Genomic DNA, 21,614 nt, shown 5'->3' on the forward strand with positions numbered 1-21,614 from the left:
TAACATACAAATAGATCCAACTAGAAGACTCCATCCTGAGTGAGGTAACCCAGTCACACAAAGACAAACATGGTATGTACTCACTCATACATGATTTTTAGACATAGAGCAAAGGAATACCAGTCTATAACCCACACTGCCAGAGGAGCTAGGACACAAGGAGGACCCCAAGAGAAGATTGCATAGTCCCTCAAAGAAGGGGATGGGGGCAAGAACCCCTGAGCAAAGTGAGAGCATGGGGCAGAGAGAGGAAGGAGGTGGGAAGGGAAGAAGGGGAGGGGAGAGAACAAGAGAACTGAGAGAGGGGAGGAATAGAGGAGGGCAAGAAAGGAGATGCCTTGATAGAGGAAGACAGTACAGGTATGGAGAGAGGTCTGGAACAGGAGAAATGTTATGGGATCCACAGGGAAGACCCCAAATAAGATCTAGGCAGTGGTCAAGAGGATGCCATTTATGTCCTTCCCCTATAATGAAATTGAGGTCTACCTTGGTTAACATTCCTAGAGCCTTCATCCAGTAGCTGTTCCAAGCAGAGACAGGCACCAACAGCTAAGCACTGACCATCCTCCTGGAATCCAGTTGTGTAGAGGGAGGAGCAATGAGCAAATGAGCCAAGACTGTGCTGGAGAAACCCACCAAAACAGTTGACCTGACCTACTGAAAGCAGGAGTCCCTAGTAATAAAGCTGGGGAAACAGCATTGGACCAAACCAAGCCCTCTGAATGTGGGTGCCAGCTAGAAGGCCGAACAGTCTATGGGACCTCTAACAGTGGAGCCAGTCTTTATCCCTAGAGCACAAATGGACTTTGGAGGCCCATTCCCTTTGGAGGGATACTATTGCAGCCCAGATCCAGCAGGGAGGGCCTAGGCCATCCCCCAAATGATATGAGGGACTTTGAAGGTCCTCTGTGAAGGGCCTCACTATCTCTGGGGAGAAGTTGGAGGATGGGTTAGGGGTGGTTGGTGGGGAATATGGGAGGGTGGGGGAATGAGGGAGATGGATATCCCCTCATTTATCTTGAGTGCCTCTAAAATAAAATTAAAAAAAAAAAATTAAGTACATATGTCTAGGCTGAGAGAGTAGCCCTCTATGGGGAATGGGCTACCAAAGTCTATTTGTACACTAGGGATAAATACTGTTCCATTACCAGAGGCCCCATGAACTGCCCAGACCTCCTAACTGACACTCATATTCAGGGTGCCTGGTTCGGTCCTATGCTGGTTTCCCAGCTGTCAGTCTGGAGTCCATGAGCTCCTCCTTGTTCAGGTCATCTATTTTTATGGCATTCCTCAGCCTAGACTTGACCCCTTTACTCATTACTAGATACACAGGGGAGGGCCTAGGCCCTGTACCAAATGATGGGACAGATTCTGATGATTCCCCCATGGGAGGCTTCACATTCCCTGGGGATCAGAAAGGGGGTGGGATGGGAGGTCAGTAGGGAGCATGGGAGGATGGGCGGCAGAGGGAACTGGGATTTATATGTAAAATAATATTGTTTCTAATTTAAGTAAAAAAATGAAAAAAAATAAAGCACATGTCTAGAAAAAGGTAATCTGTACCAGTACAATAAAGGCTTCAGAGAAATAAGTAAGCCCATATGTTCAAAAAATGGTCCTCATGAGGTTTCTGCCACATAGATCCTCAAGTTGTAAGTGGCAAAATGACAAAGCAGTCCAAAAAAAAAAAAAAGCTCACCCCTTACGTACAAAGAGAAGATAATAAGAAACATCAGCAATTGTCCACCAAGCATATGTACACCCCTGAAATACAACACTCAATTTTACTTAAGTATTTATTAGATGTTTTAAGGGACAAAAGTAAAATCTCCAGGGATGATAAAAGGAGATAAGAACTAGTTAGATCCAGCAAGAAACCTAAAGCAGCACATCTGAGAATTCATAGAGCTCTCCCTCTGTGTATATTATTATTTGTTACAGTAACCTAAGGCTGTGCTTTATGGTGAGGGTAAATCCTACAAGAGGCACCTGTACACTTTATGATTGAACCAACTTGTCTGGGCATTCATTATCCTTTCCATACATCACTCACATTTCTTCTTTAATCCCTTAGAAGGTTCAAACATTGGCATCTTTGAGGTACCTATCAAGAGACCTCCACCTTTTAATTCACACTGAAGCAGTGCAGGTGTCTAACCCTCTCAATTCTTCACCTTTAATCAATACTGAAGACAATGCTGGAGCTCTATACCCCACTCAAGTCCTCACCTTTGAGTCAACACTAAAGAAAATGCTGGAGGTCTACACCCCACTCAAACCCCCATCTTTGAATCATTACTGAAGACAATGCTGGAGGTCTACACCTTAAGCTTCCACTTACAAATCAATACTAACCTCTCCAACTCCCATCCTCTGTGAGTCATAAATTTCATTCTTTGATTTGGGGATAAAGAACCCATAGTCAGCCACTGGTTCAATGACTTTTGGTAGTTTGAATTTTATGACCCTAGCTGCCAAACAAATGTTCACCATGAGAAGGGGAAGGGGTTATATTGAACTTGACACACCAAAGTTTACCATATCACTAGAACCATTGATTTTATCTTCACTTTATAAACATAGGCTTATTAAGCTTTAAGCAACAGGCAAAGGCAGAGCTACATTATAATACCAAGAGAACTGGCCTTAACTTTTATGCAGGTTTCTCTGAACATTAAAAATAGATGATACTTATTAAATTAACAAATCAGTAAATACAATAACAGAAGCCAATCTTATTAAAAAGTTCCACATGATAATTATTCTCTCATTATATACTCTGTAAATTTAGGGGACAGAAAATAGATAAGTGGTTTTAAAAGGGTGAGAGGAGGAAGAGCAGTTTTGTCGAAAAAGGATGTACATTTGAAAATATATGTAGGTGATGTATCTTTTTAGCTTCCTGGTAGTCATGTTGATTACAGGAAGTTTAATAGATATTTAAACTCATAGAGCTACTCTCCAAAATGGAATATCTAATAAATGTATGTTCACATGGATATACACACACACAATATGTTTCTATATATTTGTCTATCTCGATGACAGTCGTGTGTGTGAATATATTGCCAAAATTCTCAGAGCCTTCGAACATAATCACATTTTCAAATATTATTCTAACAATTATATAATGTAAGTAAATTTAGATATATGGTAAGTAACTTTGGAGAAATGATTTCCAACAATTCAAATTAAGTTTGATCTGGTGGATTTTATGAAAACTGACAATTCTGCTTTCTTGTTGAGTTAACTCTGATTTAGGAAGGTCAACTTTGCAACTCACTTTAAAGCAGATTCCTATGACTGTCTTCACATGAAATTAATACAATGAGATGTATTAAGAAATTAAGCCAACATGTAAGCAATGTGTATTCTCTATCAAAACATCCTCGAAATAAAAGCTGAGCAACTTTCCATTTGGGTTTGTTTTTCTGTTGCATTTTCAAAAAATTAGAAATGCCATAATTTTATCAATAAAAATTGATTAAGTTCTGGGTCTGCAAGAAGACTCAGGAGGTAAAGTCACATGTGGCTGAAAAATCCTAGATACCTGAACCAATTTCTGAAACCCACATAGAAGTGGAAGAGAGAACTTAGCCCACAAAGATGTCTGCTTTTTTCTCTATTCAAGCCTTCATAACCACAACATAGACACATACATATGCAGAGGAATGAATGCAGAAAATGTTTAATTTACATAGCTTTCAATATAAGTTATTTGAAAACTAAAGGTAATAGTTTTCAATATATGATGGAAATAAATCTATTTTATAGAGGTATTTGTACACCACTAAGGCTACCACTTTAGTGTCACATTGGACCCAACAAACTGAAATTGTTTATGGAATAGCATGCTATTAAAAGAAAATACCTAAAGGCTGGACAAGGCAGAGAGCAAACTTTTCTTTTGGAAATAAATTTACATGTGCTAGCACACTTCATAGAAGACACAATTGAGTCAGTTGTCGGTGGAGAGACTACAGCGTGACCAGTATTACTTAAATACGTTCTGAAGGTAGGCTTGTGTGTGGGGGGGTACTTTGGATCTTTTTGAAACTTTCAATGTGACTGCATTGAATAAATCTTTTCCTGTTTTTCAATGTCACTTTTGTTATTGTGACATACAACAGCTTATGAAGGATGGAAGGTTGAACCTAACAAGTTGGGGCACAGAGTATGACCATTGTTAACACTGAGGCATTACGCTGGCCCACCCTGTCACCTGGCAGGATACATTTGCCAGCACTTCGGCAAATACTTAGTCAGCCTGGGGTCCCTCCAGCCTATACCACATGCCGCATGGCTGCATAAGGCTCTGAATGCATGCACAAAGAGTTCCCCTTAAAGTAAGCTCCAACCAACATGCTGCCTGTGTACTCTTTCCCTTTCCTCATCGGCCATCATGAATCCATCTTTACACCGCTTCCCAATCATGTGCATTTGTTATATTTTGTAATTCATTCTTTCCACCATCGCTAAACTACAACATTGGTGACATGAGAACCCACAGGGCCTCCCAGCACCCTGAGGCACAGGGACTCTGAATGACAGGCCACGTTCCAATTACTCATCCACTGGGTCCATTCTCACAACATAGGCTACAATTGGTGAGTTTCCCTTCTTATAGTTGGTATAAACACTCCCCTGGACTAGTGGCAGTGACTGTTAGGAGTCTGGCAACCCTCTGGTGTCCTTGGAAATGGGGGAAACCCAGGCACCACCTTCAATGGTATGGCTGGCCCCTTTGCCAAAAATCACCTCAGGCCATGCCCCAGGAGTGAGGTCTAATTTCTCATCTCTTGAACCCAAGAGTCCCTTGGACGTAGTCCCTTAGCCTCTGCCCTCACTGGGCAGCTTGCACCCCTCTCATCTCTTGGACTCCGTTCAGGCTTAGTGCCCCAGCACTAGCTCTTTTGACTGAGAAGTCACTGGCTGACTTGAGCCACTATCGTGTGATCCTCGCTTGATAAAAAGCCACTGGATTTCATTTTTCTTTCTTTTCTCTGCCTCACTCATGGAAAACAAAACAAAACAAAAATATGAACCCATCTGCTTCTGTAGGATGTCTTTTAGAAAGCCAAATACCCCTATACTTAATGCCATATTTAATCACTTCTAATTTCATTTGTCTTTGCACTCAGAACCAGCCGAAATACCCCTTAGATAACAACTTAAATTGGCAGACTCATGGCAGTTCAGACCCTGAAAGTTTATAGGACATAACTTCTGCCAGGAAATGGATAAATGTAAGGAGGTGCCATATATACAAGCATCTGTCTATCTCAGCTTCACTCTCTTTGTGCTTCCTCTTCTCCATTGTGTGTGCTTCTAGTTATTTAATCTGAACTAGAGGAACTCCCCAATAACTTAGATCCCACTAATAAACCCCCACCATTTCGTCCTCAACATGTAGTTGCTCCATTGGCTCCTCCAGCCCCTTCTTCCTCTCCAGTAATGGACCCTTCTAGTTCCCAGACTGGCACCTAATGTTGCTCCTCCTGCTACTTGCATTAAAGTCAACGTGGGCCTCCATCTCACCCAAGCCAATTCAGCTACAGTTCTCTCTTCTCAACAGGTAGCTGAAGTAGGTTAAGTTACATGTCCCCTTCTCACTGTCAGAACTCTCTCAATCAAATAGAAAAAAAAAAAAAAAAAAAAAAAAAAAAAAAAAAAAAAAAAAAAAAAAAGACTGGGCCCTTATACCTCTAACTCTACTACTTCCATAAAAAAATCCCAATATATTACCCAGTTTTATCTTCTCACCTTTCATGGTTGTGTGTGTGTGTGTGTGTGTGTGTGTGTGTGTGTGCGTGTGTGCATGCTGCACTCACACATGCTCCTATATGAGTTCCTAACTAACAACCTGCTCCTGAGGAAGGCAGGCCAGTTTGGGAATAGGCTAGAGCCATGCAGATGAGATTTCTTAAACTAATGCAGCATATTTAGTAAGGGCAAAGGCAGTCCCTGACCACAACTCCCAATGGGATTATAATACCCCAGGGTTCCCTCTAGCTAGAAGTCCATTTACAATTTGCCTCCTGATGGCTCTCTGTAAGGCTGCCCTTAAGACAGAAAACTATGAGAAACTGCAGGAAATCATTCAGAACAGTCAAGAAAATCCATCCCAGTTCCTAAAATGCCTCACAAAGGTCTTCTTAGTAGCTTAGATCCTGAAAACCCGGAGGGCAGACAACTCCTTATGATCTATTTCTTTGCTCAGAGCTCCCCCAACATTAGAGCCAAGTTGAAGCATCTAGAAAGAGGGCCTCTAACCCCCAGCTAGGATTCTTAGCACTGGCCTTTAAGGTGTATCATGGCCTCAGTGACTGCCTGGGCTCCCTTGTCCTCTGGGACTGGTGCACAAGCATGTCCTTGCTTCTAGTGTAGTCAGGAAGGTCACTGAGCCAGTTTTACCTTAATTCCCGTGTGTCACATAGGCCATGTCCAAAGTACCATCAAGAGGAACACTGGTCAGTTGACTGCTCCTGTGCACCTCATGGTATGGATACATCAAACAGAGACTATCCAGCTGCCTTTCAAGGTCTGGCCATGGATGACTGAAGGAACCGTGGCTCTATTGACAGCCCATCTCTGACAGGGAACCATGGGTAGAGATCATGCTTTCAGGGCCATCTATCTCCTTCCTCTTGGACACTGGTACCAAATACTTGGTCCTGAGGGAATTTTGGAGACACACCTCTCCTTCTCATCTCCCTATTGTTGGGGTAGTGGGCAACCTTACCTACTTCATTAGCACCCAACACTCAATTGCATTTTCAGGAGTATTTACTCACTCATTCATTTTTGGTTGTGCCAACATGTCCTGTACCTATTCTGGGAAGGGATCTTTTAGCCAAAGTGGGAGCCTGTATTTCTTTTGCTCCCCCTCAACATTCGCCTGACACCAGATTTACCTGAAGTTCCTCTTCTTCCTCTTCCTCCTCCTCCTCCTCTTCAACTACCATACTGGTTCCAACATGTCATTTCCATTACCTGCCTCTCAGGTGGACCCCCAAGTCTGGGACACCCAGAAACCTTCTGTGACTAGACACCATTCCTCCACTTTCATTCAATTACAGGACCCTACCCTGTACATTACCCAAGGCCAGCACCCACTCCCGCTCCAGAGCCTTAGGACTTAAACCTAGCTTCCCTGGCCTCCTAAGAAAAACACTACTTCATCCTGCATCCTCTCCTAAGAAACCTAATGAGAACTACTGCTTAGTTCAAGACCTCCAGCTTATTAATTCTGCAGTAGTTCCTATTATACCCCATGGTACCTAATCCCTACAACCTTCTTTCCACTATATCTTTAGGGACCTCTCATTTCTCAATTCTGTATCTCAAGGATGCTTTTTTCTCTATAGCTCTCAGCTATCAGTCTCAAAATATCTTTATTTTCACCTGAACTGACCATAACACTCACAGCTCCACAGAGCTCACCTGGGCTATCCTACCCCAGGGGTTCTGAGACAGGCCACACCTATTTGGCCACACTTTAGCTTCTGACCTACTCATTGTGTCTCCCCAAAGTATGTGGATGATATTCTCCTTTGTATCATGTCCCTACATTTGCCAAACTAACACCTCTGCTCTTCTAAATTTCTTATCTAGGTGGAGGTATAGAGTCTCCTTCTAAGGTTCAACTGTCAAACTCCTTGGGTCACCAACTTGAGACTAACCATTACCCCAACTCATAAAACTATCACTTAGGTAGCTAACACCTAGACCAGTCTCTCATGGTCCCCTCCACTGAAGAGGAAATTTTATCTTTCCTAGTACTATCTGGCTTCTTATGTTCTTAGATTCCCTCTTTTTCCCTCTTAACTAGCCCCTTATATGAGGCGTCACTTGCCCCTTCACATGAACCTCTCCCTATTCCCATTACCAAGCCATTTTAGAAGCTCCAACAGGCTCTCCTCCATGCTACTGCTCCTCATTTCCCAGATCTAACTCCTCCTTTCTCCTGCTAACAGAAGAAGAGGGATATGTTCTTGGAGTTCCTAGGCTGGGATCTCCCTTTGCACCTCTAGCATACCTGTCAAAAACAAAATAAAACAAAAACAAACAAAAACTTGATGTAATTTCCAGAGGATGGGCATGCTTCATATGTTATCAGCTCCTGGGCTGCTCATTTGTGAATCAAATGAAACTAGCCTTTGGGTCACCCGCCACTATCTTCTCCCCCCACAACCTGTCCCATCTTTTACCTTATAAAGGCTTACAAGCTCTACCTCCTTCCCAGGTTCTTTCTCTCCAGGTGGCACTAGTACAAGATGCCACACTTACTTTCTAATCTTGCCCACCCCTTGATATCACAAATCTTCTTCCTTTGCCCAACACTGACCACTTTCTATATCATTCTTGCATTGAAATCTTAAAAGAACTACTGCCTCATCCTTCACACATACAAGAGGGCACATTGCCTCAGATGACCTGTAACTGGTACACAGATGGTAGCTCCTTTTTACATGAGGGGACCCGAAAAGCAGGTTATGCCACAGTGTCTGATACTGGGGTAATGGAAGCACAGGCCCTCCCTGCTCACACTACCGACCAGCAGGTTGAATTAATATTTCTCACTTGTGCCTTCCAATGGGCACAAGGACAACCCCTAAATGTTTATACAGACTCCAAATATGCTTTTCATATCCTTCCGTCCCACGCTATTATTTGGAAAGAGCATGAGCTACTTACAGCATAAGAAGCATCCATTAAACAACTCCAATCAAATTATGGCCTTGCTAAAAGGCTATCTCCTCAAAGCTATAGGAATTATTCCCTACTGGTCTCATCAGATGGACAACTCTTATCTCTAGGGGAAACAAATGAGTTGAGTAGGCAGCTAGTGCTTCAGCCCCCTGAGGCCCAGACTCACCTCATCCACCACAAGGAATTCATAAACTAAAACCCACATCCCCCCAGTGACCCTCTGACACTAGAAAAATCTGTCCTAACTACACCAGCTCTTTCATCCTAATAGCCTGGCTCTGTTTTGTTTTATCAAGGCTTACGTGTAGCCCACTCCTGAAGACTTGCATTTCTTAAGAATGATTACTGCCTCTTGTAAAACTTGTCAGATGTTAGACGCTAACTCTGGCTATCATGGCCACTCTTTTCCTACCCACCAGGCTAGGTACTCCCTCCCAGGGATTGACTGGCAACTTGACTTTCCCCACATGCCCACAGTCAGATGTGTGAAATATCTTCTGGTCCTAGTAGATTTGTTCTCAGGCTGGATGGAGCATTTCCCACCTCTAACAAGAGGGCTCACACAGTCTCTGACCTCTTTCTCTAGGAGATTATCCCTCAATTTGAAATTCCAGCCTCTCTTCAGTCAGACAACAGTTCTATATTCACCTGTTAGATCTCTCAAACTGTATCTAAATCCCTCAATGTCCTTTGGCATTTTCATATCCCATACCAACTCCATTCCTCAGGAAAGATAGGATGAACTAAACTCTTCTTAAAAAATATTTTTGTTAAAATGTCACAGGATCTTGCCGCTGGTTCTTTTCAGGCTCTGGGCTCTCCCCAAACCACCCACATCTCATCCTTTGAAATCATGCATGGGTGGCTGTTTCTAGCCCCCAGTCTCTTATGTAAACCCTCACCTTTCCCTGATCACCTGCTTTCACCATTACTTTATCACCTCCGTTCCCTCCTATGGAACTTTACTGACTACTCCCTTCCTGCCAGATTGGGAACCCCACATGCTTTCCTTTCTGACCCCTCTTCCTCGTCCCAGGCTGATCCTCATTCTCCTGTTATACTAATCAATCCCTGCTTCATCAACCACGCCTCTATGTATCCCCAATAATGTATTCAAAACTTCTAATCAAACCAATTGGCTGTTGTTCCAGGACTACCAACCATTAGCCACAGAGCTGAAGGTGCAAAGACTATTAAGTGTGTCCAGTTGGTAAGAGACAACAACACTCCAGAGATATCCATAGTCCCAGACTCAGAAAGGAGACTCTCAGAAGAAATTGCAATACAATTCTTTACTATTGACTGCACTTAGCAATCAACCACCTGTGTCTCCTTAGTGTTAAGGTGAGGCCATGATAATGGGGAAGGAACAGGTGGTTTAAGGTTCATTTATATGAAGAAAAGAAAGCTTAATTGGTGATAAGGAGAAAATGATTTGAGATGTTTAAATGAGTGAAAGGTATTCTAGATTTCTCTCTCTTATAATGCTACTGTTATAGTAATACTCAAGAAATTCATAATCTTAACATTAATTGACAAAATCCTGACAAGCCATTCACCTGGCAGAATACTACCACAATGTAAGAAAGTCACCCTTTCCTTAATGTGGATTTCAGTACAGATTATAAACAGTGGGGCTGGGCATTGATGGCGCAGGCCTTTAATCTCAGTACTTGGGAGGCAGACGCAGGCAGATTTCTGTGAGTTCGAGGCCAGCCTGGTCTCCAGAGCAAGTGCCAGGATAGACACCAAAGTTACACAGAAAAACTCTGTCTCAAAAAACCAAAAATAATTAAAAATAAACAGTGGGAATGCTAATGTGACCAAAACATACCTTTTCATAAACACAAATAATTCTTGTAAGTTCCACGAAGTAAATTTGGATTCCCCTTGAACAGGTCAGATGTACCTCTCAATTAAGTACCCCTTAATTACCAGAACCTAAAAAAACTTTCTCCTAAATTTAACTTTATCTTCTGCTCTCCCATTGTCTCCCCAGATCCAAGAGGCACATGCCTTCACAGAGCCTGGACAGCAGTGAAACAACCAACCACCCCAGCTTTCTCAGGTCCCCCCAAATTCCAATGCCCCAGCTCAGCAAGAAGCAGTTTTGAGAACTTGATGCCCTCATCCCTACCCCACCCTCTATATCCTTTAACTCTTCACCATTTTATAACAAACAAAGATAGCAACATTAACATTCAGGCATTATGGTGAATGCTTCACCTGCAGGATATATTCACCACTACTCAGGCAAACACTTAGCCAGCCCAGGAACCTATGGATATACATCATTACAATACATGATTTGTGGCTGCAAAAGCCTCTGTACAAATGCTCAAAGAGCCATTTTTAACGAAAGCTCTGCCCATCACTCCCTCTCTCTGCACAACTTGCTTTTCCCTGTAGGCCTTCATGATAACCTCTTTACCACCCCATCAATAAACTTCCATGTGGATTTGTTGTATCTCATGATTCCTCTCACCACTGCTTCTAAACTACAACAACCATAAGTCCAGCAACACCACTTCTAAAGATAATATATATTGATAAATTTATGACAGTAGCAAAAATGAAAATACAATAAAATTTAGAGGTTATTTTGTAAAAAATATTAACACTTCCAACATAAATTATATTTCCACTAAATGAAGTATTTTTATTGTAAGCCATAAAGTAAGTACAGTGTCTTACACAGTTCAAGACTATCTGGAAGCCACAATGAAGACATTTCAATATTTTACTAAAGGTTCAGATTTTGCTCCTTTTGAGTATTATTTCATCCTACATCCCTATGAAGAACAGATCTAAAAATGAATCAAATGAACACCTACCTCTTGAATTATTTCTTGTAAAAGAAATGTGTTAGAGTCAGTGCACATAGGTGTGAGTTACATGGCACATGCTCACCCTGCCTAGGTGGAAGGCATATATAGCCAAGCTTATATTGCTCCTCATCTAGAGAACAAAGTGCAATACCATCTTCCAAGTTATTAATAGTGAGGTTGCATATCTAAACAAATGGAAATATACCTGAAAAAATGTCTCCAGAAATGGATCAAACTCCAGCTTAATTTCACATCAACATGTATTATAATATTATTGATTCTTAAATATGGTTACAATATAAAATTGAAAGAGCTATTTTGATTTTAATTCCGGAAATGCCATGTTTCAATTTTAAATTATTTTTCATTTCTTTTTAAAGAAAATTAATTCACATATCTCACTGCTTTTTCTATCATCTTGGTAATGTCTGTTGTTATTTGATTTACATCTAATTTGTTATAGCTGGGATAATCATAATTTAAAAATTCAAGACAGAACTTAAATACTGAAGATTTAGTGAAGAAATGCCAGAATCAGGAAATTTCCCTCTCTGTCTCCCTTCTCTCTTGATCACTTTAGAATTTGTGGTGGGAAAATGTGATCCTGGAGAAGTTCATTGTAGATACCGTTTTAAGACAAAATATAATACAAGCATGCACATTATTAATCAAGTAAAATTATACATCCATAATGCAGTATGTACCAAGAAAGATGCCTAAGAAAGGATATGTAGCCTTAACTGAGACACATTTTACCTCTGTCTTCAAGAGACAGCAAGTAGGATAATTTTGTTATAAAGTAAGGCTGTGATGAAAGAAAAAGCAGAGGCAGTGAGTAGGATCCTAAAGAAGAGAAGATTTTATTTATAAGTAGGAGAGTCAGAATACTGCTCTCAAAAAGTTGGTCTTCGGCTTTGAATCTGTAGAATGAATCTGTAGAAAAATCTTTCACTGTGAGGGCAACTCAGGTACATAAGCCACAAGAAATGAACTCATCAGACAAAAGAGACATCTGTAGTTTCTGTTTAACATAGCAGGTTTTGTAAATAGCTAAGATATAGAATTGTCCTAGCTATTCACCAACAGATAAAAAAGAAAATTATATATGTATTACAGTATGTGTCAACCATACATGAAAATTAAATTTTGATATTTGCAGCAAAATGGATGGAATTAGAGGAAACTGTGATATAAAATAAAACAGACACGGATATAAAATTGCATCATAGACTCTTTCAAGTGAAAGGTTTAAGAAATTTGACTTGAAAATAGAAATAGTTTTTGTCCAGAAATGGAGATAATATTAGAGGATGAAGTAAATAGAAAAAGAAAGTTTAATCTATGCATATCACACATCAGAAGCTTTTATGAATACAACACTCTAAGTCCCACTAATATGCACAATTATTGCATGTTAATGAAAGATCCCTCCATACTTAAATCGCTTTACATTTATTGTATTGTTAGAATAGAAATAAAAGCCCATTAAGGAAAACTCTTTCTGGTCGAGAGAATAGAATCTCTGACCTGGGTAAAGACCTAACCTACTACTATATACTAACCTACTACCTATATACTACTGCTTTCTATTTAAAAGCAAGTCATTACAAATGATGAAAAAGTGGTCTCTCCATAAAATATAGTCACACAGGTTTCATGAATGTAGATCTGAGTATAGCTTAATATCTGTGGCACTGTCCACCAATCAAGGTTGCAATAGGGAAGGAGTTCCTGAGACTCCAGATAGTGCCCCCCAAGAAACAGAGTTTGACTGCCATCAATAGGGTTCTATCTAAAGAATTCAACTAGAAAAACTGTCCATTCTGCAATAACAGAGAGAAGAGGATGGTGTGCCTCAGCTTGTCATAATTTAAGACAGACTTTGTCCAGAATAAAGGCTCCTAATTCCCCCTTTAACAACATTTACTTCAGAAATCTTTCAATTACAAATCATTTTAATTTTTTTTGTAATACACATACCCTGTAGAAACACACTTCCCAAGATCCTAACCCTTTGACATGTGATCATCCACAGGAATTAGTTGCCTGACTTTTTTTTCATCAAAATTCTTAAAATATATACATGTATAAAAGGCTTTAGCTGGTTTTATCATAAAATGGAGAATTCACTCTCCATACTAGATGTTTTATGTTACTACATAAAAACCCCAGTTCTATGAATAGGTTACATCTTTCTGTGACATTGGATAAAGAGCTCCAATACACCTCCCAAAATTACATGATAGTGACAAGTCTCAGAGAGATATGCAGAGGAGAGGGCAGAAAGGCTGTAGGAGGAAGAGATGCTAGATGACTTAAATGAAATAGTGTCCAAATAAAACAAGAGTGATGTGCATATGACTCTTAACACAGACTGGGAAAACTTGCACAATATCTGCATATGTTCACATCATACAAAATTCCAGAACAGAGACAAGAAAGTGCTAGCTAAGACTTAGCCATTGCTTCTAAGAGAAAGAAAGTAGTTTTCTTCAATGGAGTGGCATTGTTTATATCAGCCACATTCCAGGGCAAGCCTCAAACTCAGGACTATTCATCAATACAAATGAAACTCCAAGTTTGCTTGGTTTGTGTGTGTGCATTTTCTTGGCCTTCTTTCTCCTTCTTCTTCTGTTTCATCTGTTTATATTCACCATCATTATTATTAAGAGAGTAAATATGAAGCTAGGTTGGTAGGGAGGTGAGACAGATCTGAGAGAAGGAAAAAATACTACCAAGATATATTTTACAAAATTCTCAAAGAATAAATAAAACCATTTTATAAACCTGAAAAAGGAAGATGGAAATCTCCTCTGAAGAACTGACAATGGAAATAAATACTCCTCTGTGCAGATGAAATTTCCAGGCATGCTTAAAATACTGACATAAAATAAATATCAAATAATTCTTTAAGATGAAGTTAAATTTCAAAGAGTAATATTAACATTAGGTTGGTAATACTAATTTAGGTTAATGAAAAAATCATTTTGAATTGTCTCCTTTAGTATATAGTAAATCTCTTTCTAATTATCTCCATATAGTAAATACTTCATGGTCCATTGACAAATATGTATTCACCACCAAACACATTGTCTAAAAATGTCTCAAAAGAAGAAAACTACTCTCTTCTGGGAAAATTATACTAGATTACATATTCACAGGTGATCTGATGAGTAAGACACTTCAATCCAACTGAATTACTACTGTAAGGGTCAGTCAATTTCATTCATGCCTTAATCACATCTCAATTTTAAAAATACAAACCTCCAATAGATTACATGTTCATAAAGATAACAGCATACTGAAAATATGATATAAAAGATCCTCCCAGACATGCTTCCTTCAACAATTCCCACAGAAGCAACCATAGTAAGTTCTACTATAGTTTAAAATTAGAAATTATTTGAGTAATTAACTTTTCTTTTTATTTCCCAACTAACACACAAGCAGATTTCAAAATAAAGTAACTGTGTTTGCTTATTCCACAGACACTTTAAAGTGAGCCTGTACTGGATGACTGAAGATTGAGAATGTGATGAGCTGAAATCATCTATTGTATTTAAACAGTCCCTTTCCTAAGGGTTATAAGGAGAGAGTGTGTCAAGAGCTTTGACATAGAAACATGAGCCACTCTATATTCTTATTATCCTTGCTGGACAAAAAGACACAGATATTTATAATACTGAGTATAATTGCCTTTAAAACTGAAGATTAATAAAAAAAGGAACCATCTAAAGTTTCACAAGACCTTTTAAAGGTCTATTGTATACATGAATGACATTTCTTTGAATTTATGTTAAATGAAATAACAAGTTAGGGTCATATACTTGGGTAATTGTGTAAAATATTCCTGATGATGACCTCTGATTTTAGGGAGTACTGAGAATCTCTATTTCCAAAAGAAATGTCATTATATCCAAGAATATATCCAAGAAGACTGTAACTGTTAAGTCTAATAGAGGGGTTTGGAACATGGGCATAAAATAAGTCAGAGGCCTCGACACAAGTCACAACACTTAGGAAAAACTGAAAGAATAAATTAAAATGGAAATAAACATCAAGTAGTTTCAAAGGGTAAAATGAAACATCAATGATATATAAGCCCTGTAATATTAATTTAGATTATTGAAAGAAGAAATTTTAATTTTCTCAGTATATGGTAAATCTCTTATAATTATCCATACAGTAGATATGGAGAAAACATTGGGACAAGGATTAGATGGAGAAAGGGGAGAACAAGGGACAACAGAAAGAGAGAGATAAGAGGTGGAGAAAGAGAAAGACTGCAAAGGTAGCTGGTGCTTTAGGTGCTTTGAGGAAAATTATGAAAAAAGCACAGTTAGCTGGGGGAGTGTTCTGAGAATAAGTTCATGGTTAGTTAGGCACTGATAATACCAACAGCGTTTACTAATATCACATCAGTCTCCAGTTCAGTAATTTACTAGTGGTGAAATAAATCCCCTCTTTTGAAATCATTTTGAAGCAGTGATTTTGTGTGAGTTGATGGTAAAAGCTATCCATTTGTCTTTTACCAGACATTAAATGTCTATCTGAATACATCTTTGAAATGTGTTCTGTGATCATAAATCTTACATTTTAAATTCAAACCAGTTAAATAATTGTGTCAGTTTTAAGAAACAATAGTCAGTTTCTACCAGGTCTCATAGGCTTACAAAATTTAAGATTATTCTGGGTAAATTAAATTATCCTAAGATAAACTTTAAGTTATCCTGGACAATAACTAGTTTCACTTTTACTTCATTAAATCACCAATGGAGTCCCCTTCTGAGCACTCCTCCACATATTCATAGTTTAACTGCAGAACAACATATGGATAATCCTAGTGACGAAACAAATGCAAAATGGGATTACTACTCCTTTCTTTAGACATATTTTCCTGAACATTAGAATATGAGACATTATTAGCAAGGTCATCCATGATTTTTCCATGCAGTTTATTCATCTGTCATACCCCCACATATATTTACACTTGCTGTGTGCCAGCTATCTTGTCTGCCTTACTTATTCTCATACACAAAATCATTCTTAAGAAGTCATGGGCACTATTACTACAGATGATCACCCAAGACATAGCAGATTCAACAAAGTGTGTTCCATTTGTTTCTGTTACTTGCTCTTTCCTCCAATCCATATCTTGACCCTTAAATGCACAGCAGGATAGATAGATGATAGAGCCATGTCCTTGAATAAGAATATGAAAAAGTTCATTCACTAGATGATCAGTGAGATAAGGAAAGGATACTATATACTTCAGAGCTGAAGAGGCTTGAGAACCTACTGGAGGAAGGAGGGGACTATTACAAGCTTCAGCCCTTTCTTCCTTTGTTAGGAGGAGATTAGTTGTAAATGCCAAGTTTGATTCAAACTCCTTTCCATAAACTGTCACTTGTGGGAAAAACAGAAAGTGGTTAAAATTGGTTTTATACTGAGAAGCTCACACTTTCTCTCGGTGTGTATGGCTTCTCCTGTTTCCATTTACAGATTCTGATTGAATGCACTAGTTATTTTCACATGTTTATTTCAAATAACGTAGACCTGCATGCATTCCCACCAACTTCAGACACTCATGATTAAATGTTGGCAGCTTCACATGCACCCAAAGTGTTAACCAGCATGACTGCATAAGTGAACACAATGCAGTACTTAATATTAGATGTTGTAAATCAGGAATATAAAGGATGATGAGGAGCCAGATTGTGGCTTGAAGAAGACTAAAACTATATTTGCATAGTTTATGTATGGGTGAGATAGATCCTAGAACAAAAAAAAAAAGAAATATGTATTTATTATGTATACAGTGCTCAGTCTGCATGTATGCCTGCAAGCCAGAAGAGGGTAATAGATCTTACTACAGATGGTTGTGAGTCACCACGTGGTTGCTGGGAATTGAACTCGGGAACTGTGGAAGAGAAGCCAGTGCTCTTAATCACTGAGCTATCTCTCAAGATCCAGAGTTTTGAATTTTTAAGTCACGTTCATTTTTATTATTCACAATATTGATAACTTTAATAAGAATCAGAATACTTTCCTTGCATTCTAAGTATTGGTAATGATTTAATTTACTCATCAGTTTTGGAGAAAGAGAAAAAGAGATAATAGATAATTTAAAATAATTTTGCTTTCCATTTGTAAAGTTAAACAAATGAAAATGTAATAATTATGAGAAATAATGTTTAAAATCAGATGTAATATATTAAAATATAATTCTGTGAAATTTTATGTGTTCTTTTTATACAAGTAATATAGATTTCTGATTACTCATCAACTTTCTATGCTAAAATGTGTTTCCCTAAATTAGAAATTTTTTAAATATTTATTCTTATTGTTTTGTGTGTATATGTATCCCCCTCTCTCTCTCTCTCTCTCTCTCTCTCTCTCTCTCTCTCTCTCCCTCTCTCTCTCTCTCTCTCTCTCTCTCTCTCTGTGTGTGTGTGTGTGTGTGTGTGTGTGTGTGTGTGTGTGTGTGCGCCTGTATGTGTCTGCTACATGTGTAAAGGTGGCTGCAGAGGTCATAAGAGAATGTATGAACCTTTGGAGCTAGATTGGCAGGTGATTGTGAGCTGCCTGATGAGAGTGCTAGGAATGGAGCAGTAGAAACTCTTATTTGCTGAGTCATCTCTCCAACCCCAAATATTATTCCTTTATTAACAATAAAGATAGTGCATTACTAAATCCCAGCACTAGCTATTGTTCTGAATAGCTTAGGAAAAAGCAAAATTATTATTATTATTATTATTATTATTATTATTAGTGTGTGTATTGCATTACTTATGAATTGACAACCAATACATTTCTATGGAGTCTATTCAATATCACAAAGGCAATAAGCTGTTTCAAATTTATTAAATCTGTAGTCTACTTTTTTCAGACAACATCAAATCACAAAATCAAGGAAATAATTCTCCTTATGTTGAGCATGGTTTTCTCAGTATTTAAATTCTTCCATCAGTAATGAGACTTTTTAGTTCAATGCCAGGTCACAAGTTTGCTGCTCACAGCTCATGTTACTTATTCTTTGGGTTGTTCTGACTTCCAGACAGATTAGCTAAGCTTTATTACATGGTCAACTACTAGTTGACTCAAGTGGGTAGTTTCATTAATCTATGAAAATCATCAATGCTTGATACCATAAATGTTACTATAAAGAAAATGTAAGAAACGAAGGAATTGCTACTCAGCATACTGAGGCTATTAATTGAGCAGGACAGCAAGGAACTACTACATATCTAGTTGTTGTTTATAGTAAGTCATTTTACAAAACTCAATATCATTTAAAATAAAATACAGAGAAAAATAAAACTAACCCATGTGTGATTCCCACGATTTCCAATGCTGTGGTTGTTGTTGTTACTTTGTTTAAGACTCAGATCTTATTCTGAGTCTGGTGAAATTTACATTGTGGTTACATGTATCAACCTTCCAAATTAATTTTGCAATGCCTGCAATACAATCCATCACATTATCCAATTATAAAACAAGTAGAGTAGGAAGGTTTAATAAATTTGTCAGACACAAAAATAAAAATATGTGCAAAATCCTCAGAATTCAACATTTGTCCTTGACCCATGTCTGTGCAGATATCAGAATCTAGTTTCTAATGTGCAAAATTGACATACACAAACAGCTAGTTTCAAGAAAAACAACTTATGCTGTAAAATTTACTGCTGAACAAAATAATAAAAGGTTCTATTTTCTACTCAAGTACAGAACCTTAAAAACAGCTTATCAAGTACCTTTCTAACAGCTATAAATTTTTTCACTCCCTATCAGTCATAATATCCTTTCTCTGGGATTTTACTTGCTCTTGCCTTGAAGTTTATTTTAATAACTTCACTTTTTGTACCTTTGGTAAATTTTTACAGCCTACATGGCAGAAGTAGTTTAGACTCAAGAGATAAATCCATGAGAAGTAACAAATACTTCTCAACAGTTCAATGGTAAATTATTGTGGCTTATTTATAAAACAGAGCACTACAGAGTAATGAAAATAAAGAAAACACAGCTTACATAAACATCACCAAACTATGAGCATAGAATAATCAGTGTTAAATGATTCCATTTCTACTTATTACAACTAAAACTGGAAATTAAACTAGCATCATGATCCATGAATGTGGTCAATCTTTGGAGTGAGTAATCACCAGACTATGAGTGACATTTAAGTATATGAAAGAATTTCATAAACTCATTGGCATCCCCTTAATAGATTGGCTACACATCATATTGAGGCACTTTATTCATATTTTTATTGAGCTGGTTCATTATATTATATGCTTATAATATATTTTAATAGAAAATATAAAAAAGCTATCCTGGTTAAAATTCTTGTAAACTTAACACAAGCTAGGGTCATGGTCCCTCCAAATGCCTCCAACTAGTTTGTTTCCTTGGCAATTCAGTGAGGCATTTCTTTGCTTAATGACTGATGTAGAAGGACTCAGCCCATAGTGGGTAGTGCCCGGCCTGGACAGGTTGTCCTGGGTTGTATAAGAAAGCAATCTGAGAAAACTATGTGCAGTCAGCCAATAAACAGCATTCCTGCATGTTCTTTGCTTCAGTTCCTTCCTCCAAGTGTCTTCCATAACTTCCTTTCTTGATAGAACTTAACCTGTAAAATGAAATGAACCCTTTCCTATTCAAGTTCCTTTATCACATGATCTTTATCACAACCATACAAAGAAAATCAAATCATAAATAATATTCAAAAGATACAATCAATCTCATTATATATGTATTGAATGTATATTGCTGAAATTTTAAAGACTAAACAGATCATCTTGATTAATTCAATGCCCATAAAAAAACAATTCTTAACTATCCCTTATTTGGCTCCATACAAATATGAAAAATAGTTTAAAAAATAAAGATACTATAAATATGTAATGATAGTAAGAACAAGCCTTCCCCAAAATAAATGATTGAATGACAAGGCTTAGGTTTATTGAAATTAGGATCCAATGATTAAACCCATTGTTTTTAATATTTTTAACTATTGCTCATTTATCTTAAAATGTTTAGAACCCCATCACTTTGGTTTAAAAAATTTATCATTTAATAAAAATGTCTGATTATACATGTTTTGATATAAAAATCATGTTTTTAAGATCTTCAGTCTGGAGACTATGAGTTACTCATGCAGCTTTTCAGAATGTTGTGACAGCCTAACAGCAAGTTTTTCTTCTGTAAAAATAATGGCATAGTTGCTGGGAAGTTTGTTGAGGTGAAACAGGAAAAATATGGAGACATTAATTATAATTTTCATCTGTCAAAGAAACAGACTTTACCTAAAGCACAATAAACTAGGTAGAAAATTGATGATTATTGATGTCCTTTAACACAAATGTCTTTGAGCCATTTTTGTTCTATCAGAAATGAGATGCCAAACTTCAGCTAGAATTGCATAGTTCTTTAAAGATAATAACTTACATCATGTATTTTTATTTAAAATGTTTCATCTCCCAAAGGCAACTGAAATATAATATGTCCCTCCCTATTTAGCTTGCATAAAGATTTATGATTTGAGACATGAGAAATGGCTCATTAGGTAAAGGTGCTCATTTTCAAGTCTAAAGACCTGAGGTTGGTCCTTAGAAATGACTCAGTGAAGAGAGAAAATTCCAAATGAGTGAAGAAGCATGCTAAAACACACACACACACACACACACACACACACACACACACACACACACACACACAATAAATCAATGTAAAAAAGAAAAGAGTTTTTATATATTTTATTGTGTTACCATAGAAAATAATTCTTTCCCATTTATTTTTATAAAGAGAAACATGAAAATTTTGGTTTTGGTTTTAATTGACAGAAACATCTAATTTTTTATAAAACATTTCTATAATTACATATAATTAAACTATTAGTTAATGACAAATGTTTACTTTTATGTCCTCTTATGTATATCATTCCTTCCACAATAATAAGAAGCAATACACACATCCTCCCCTGACACTGATGCCACTTGCAGCCTTGTTAATCTGACCCATTAAAATGGATGAAATATGTACAAGTGTCCAGTGTAATTGTTAGCAGCAGTGTTT

General features: G+C 37.8%; 1 protein-coding gene and 1 pseudogene across 3 annotated transcripts in view; both read right to left on the bottom strand.

Moving 5' to 3' along the window:
* Positions 1-6,965, bottom strand: part of LOC113832878 — a 35,390-nt pseudogene extending 28,425 nt beyond the window's left edge.
* Positions 1-21,614, bottom strand: part of Fstl5 (follistatin like 5) — a 507,741-nt gene that overhangs the window by 384,221 nt on the left and 101,906 nt on the right. The gene's annotated exons all lie outside the window — the stretch shown is intronic.

This window comes from Cricetulus griseus, assembly GCF_003668045.3.
Source record: "Cricetulus griseus strain 17A/GY chromosome 1 unlocalized genomic scaffold, alternate assembly CriGri-PICRH-1.0 chr1_0, whole genome shotgun sequence".
In the NCBI taxonomy this organism is placed as follows: Eukaryota; Metazoa; Chordata; class Mammalia; order Rodentia; family Cricetidae; genus Cricetulus; species Cricetulus griseus.